Raw genomic sequence first — 4,526 nt, 5'->3', positions numbered from 1 at the left:
TCAGCAAACACACACACACACACACACACACACACACACACACACAAATAATGGTTGACATGGAATGAAGGAAGGAAGGAGGGAGGGAGGCAGGAAGGGAGGGAATGAAGGAAGAAAGGAAAGAAAGAAAGAAAGAAAAGAAAGAAGGAAGGAAGGAAGACAGAAAGGAAGGAAGGAAGGAAGAAAGGAAGAAAGAAAGAGATTATGGAGTGGTTGGAGTAGCATCAGTTTAGTGTTACATGTTGGGCTTGAAAGTTCTGCTAGATGACCTGTCAGCCAGTGAGAATAGCTCATCTTACCCAGGAAAAACTGTGTATTGCTGTTTCAACATCCAATAGCCTCTCACTGGCAGGTCCTGATGAGGCTTAGAAAACAGGTTGGAGATGTTTAAAGGACTCTGAAGACTTAATTTGCTGAAAACAGATGAAGCAGACATGAGTAGGTAGGTGCATGAGTTGATGCTTTCTGAAGTTCTTCAGCTAAATGGCTAATGAGATGTCCTCACACCCTTCAGGGCTCACTCCCCATCTGACACCCTCTCAGGCTCTCTTAGTCAGGGATTGCTAGTTGTGGCAAATGGAAATCTACTTAAGCTAGCTCAACAAAAGTGAGAGATTGTACTGTAAAGATAAAACAGGCAATTTCATGGATATAGGAGCCGAATTGCAGCTAGACCTCATGGGAACTGGACTCCAGAAGCTACTGGGAACCAAAGCTTCATTCTCATGTCTCAAGGGTGCCATGGTCTGATTCATCTCTGCTTCACTCTGATTCTTACTGTGTCCTTCTTCTAGCCAACTTCCTCTGTTTGTAAGGGCTCAGTGTAGTCAGCCCTCAAATATACACGATGAATCAGTTCAAGTTCTTACCATGAATCTTCTTAGTTGAAATTTTAACTGTCTTACTTAAAATTCTCTAGAGAAAGAATGTAGGTCAACCGGCCAGACAGACTATTGGGTAGGTTGCCCCCTGTACATTCAGATGAGGTCTGGGTCATATGATATAAACATGGCTGCCTAGGTCTGCTGTGCTTTAGATATTTTTCATAGGGACAGTTTTAAGAGAAGTAGATCATGTCTGGGGCAACAGTCCAAAATAATGTATATTGTACATTTTCACTGAGTCTAGGTCCTTGCTGCATCATTCACCTTTGAATAGACTGCTAAGGCTCATAGTAAAGCTCTCTAATGTTTTATTATCTAATTCCCAGCAATGGGTACTCTATGGCCAAAAGGACAGAAATGGATACTCAATTACCAAGGTGGTCCCACCTTCATAGTCACAGTTCACTGGAACAGGGGAGGTCACCTGACTCAATGTGGGCTATTTTGAGACCCTTTTGCAGGAAGTTGAAATTGCAACTATGAAAGACTTGTCGTTCTAAGGGGCTGGACCTATAGTATGTATGATTGGGAGCTATGGTTGGCCATATTCTGCCGTATGGACTGAGTCATGAAGGAAAAAATTCTTCAGGGGTAGAGCAATACAAAGTTGAAGTGTAGAGAGAAGCAGAGATGAGAGATGAAGAAATACTGTTTGGGTTCCTGATAGCTCTTCAGGAGATGTGCTCCCTGAGTTTGGCTGCATACTTGCCAATGAGTTCTGTGAGAATCCCCTCAGTCCATACAATAAATCCTTTCTTAAAAATCTTTAAGGTGCCGGCCCAGGGGAGTAGTGGTTACGTTCACAGGCTCAGCTTTGGCGGCCTGGGGTTTGCAGGGTCGGATCCGGGGCACGGACCAAGGCGCCGCTCATCAAGCCATGCTGTGGCAGCATCCCACATACAAAATAGTGGAAGATGGGCACAGATGTTAGCTGAGGACCAATCTTCCTCAGCAAAAAGTGGAAGATTGGCAACGGATGTTAGCTCAGGGCTAATCTTGCTCGCACACATAAAAAATCTTCCATTCGAGTTGGTTTCTGATACTTGCATCCAAATGTCTTAACTAGTACAAAAATCAGGAGTATCAGGAGTAACATGTGCAAAACCAGACTTTCAGAAAAAATGGGGTGTCATCTGAGACAATGAGGGGGACAGTGGGGACTTCTAAATCCTAGGATGAGAAAATGACATTCCTTGGTATGTGCTGGCAAAGGAAATGGTGAACTTGTTATTACCTGGGACTCAGACCATGTGCCCACAGGAATAGAGAGCTTAGAGTTCTTGTTGGCTAAATATCAGGATATTAGAGTATTGGTTGCTCCTTGTACTTTTTGGCAGAGAGCAACAAAATACAAGAAAATTCTTATCCAGACTTCCTACGTGAGAAAATACAGAATCCACATAGCTGATATTACAGAGGTCCAGATAAAAAAATTAATCATACATTGGTGATAGCTTGGAGGAATTGAGAAATCTTTAACAGATCCCATCTCCCCACCTAAACCTGTAACAAATCCTCTTATTGTAGGCAGCCAGCCAGAAGTCAATTCATGAAGAGCCTCATGGACTTTGATTTCCTACATGGAACCCTTTGATTTATATCCAGGAGAAACAAGAAAAAGAAGGAGTACTTGGGGAAGGCTCCTAAGAGTTATTCTAACTCTCTTTGTTTAACAAGCCAACCTGCCATTATTGTCATCAGTTACCAGTAATAAGAAGTCATAATAAGTAAAAACGTCGTAAGTTCTTTGAGAAAATCACCTTTCATCTTTTAGAAATATTATATTTTGTTTGAATGTGTATTATGTAATGATACATAGAAAAAGTATTATTATAATAATGGGTTGTCAGGGTGATAAAACTCAGGCTCTCTAACTCGCAACTGTACTAAGAATGTGGTTAGTGAATACATGCTATTAAAATTGTTTCAGGAGCAAGGAAAAGGCGAGAGCCTTGCATTAGTGAGGCTGTCTATGCCACCCTCTGGTTGTTGGAAAAAGACCATCCTGGGTCTTTGTGAAAGCCAGGGCATTAAAGTGAAGGGTGATTTTATTTTCTGGCAGTGTAAGGAGGCAGGAAAGGCAAAGGAGTCAAAAAAATACTCACAGAGCCAGCTGGTAGTACTAAGAAGGTAATTTAATACCTTTTTTTCTGATAAATATGATATAAGAAAATGAAGAAATAATTTCTGTAGCTTGAGTGCTTCCTGTACACCAGGAGAGATTCTAGTGACATCTCCATAAGGTTGATGAGTGTTAGCTGAATGACCTTTAGTAACCTTCCATCCTTCTCCCCACCCGCTGCCTGTGTTACTGCTTCAGCAGAACAGGGAGAGTCACATAATCTCTGTTCTTCACAGAGCTCTTCTGAGCATAAAGTGGATGGGCTATTGCTCTGAAAGGTCAAAGGTACTCTGCAAATATAAGAGCCTGTCAATTTTTCTTTCTTTGCATTTTTTTCTACTAGGAGGGATGCAGTGGAAAGAAAGTGAAGGAGTAGCTTTGGTGCGAGTTTCAATAGGAGTGAGGGGGAGAGACGATAAACATATAAGCAAATTATATGTTATTTTAGAAGATGGTAATTCCTCTGGAGAGTAATCAGGCATGGCAAGGGGAATACGGAGTTTGCAATTTTAAGTGACAAGCTTGAGCTCAAATACCACTTCTTTGGAAATCATCTCTTTTGAATTTCTATGTGGAAATGCTTGATTACATATATGACCTAGCTCTCATGGTAACTCATGAAATTCTTGAAGGAAGGAAATACGTGAGTGTATCTATATGCATGTGTGTGTATGTACGTGTGTTTATGTGTGATTATGTGGATGTTTGTGTGTGTCTGTGTGTTAAGTTTCAGCTCCGGTCTCTACAGCACCTTCCATGGTGAAAAATGACAAATGACTGAATGTGCAGGTGGCTCCCACCTGTCCCCTTCCTGGTCCCACCTTTATCAAAGGAGTTTCTTCCTGACCTTGCTCCTTTCCTTTTTCTTGCATGGACGTTTTGAGACTCATAAAAAATGCTTGTGCATCAGATGCTAAGAATAATTGCCACAATTTCTCAGCCACAGAGAGCTGGCAAAGGTCATGCCAACCTGCAGACTATGCCAATAGCTTCTCAGGGCAATGCACTTGTCCTACTTACTTTCCCCCTAGGATTTCTCTTGTGTTAAAGATTAAAGGGAGAAACTTGATGAAACACCTGACCCCAGAGGGCAAACTGTGGCTACAATGGGCCTTGTCTTTGCCTAGGTAAATAGGTTCCCATTATACCATCTGTGAGTGAAGTGTTGGCGGGGAGCCCTGTATTTACAACACGTCTTTTCCCCAGGTCACAGCTGGTGAGGGTGGCAGAACCTATGATTCACGACATCACTCTGACTGAGAAAATCCGACCCAGCAAGAATGGTAACTCCTCATGGGACAAGTCAGAACTAGAATTCAGGCTCCCTCAACCATTGTTAGTGATGGCCCAAAAGGACACAAGCTTTTAGAAACAGGGATAGAAGAGAAACCTTTTCTAGTCCCCCACAGACAGAGGATATTCCCCCACCCAGCCTGTGTTTGTGTGGGAGATGGATGTACAGTAACTACAGGTAGGAATTTATGGACAGGGAACAGGAAGAAAGGATAACCATGAAATCA

Source organism: Diceros bicornis, chromosome 31, assembly GCF_020826845.1.
Source record: "Diceros bicornis minor isolate mBicDic1 chromosome 31, mDicBic1.mat.cur, whole genome shotgun sequence".
Taxonomy (NCBI): Eukaryota; Metazoa; Chordata; class Mammalia; order Perissodactyla; family Rhinocerotidae; genus Diceros; species Diceros bicornis.
Note: the sequence above shows the minus strand (reverse complement) of the source record.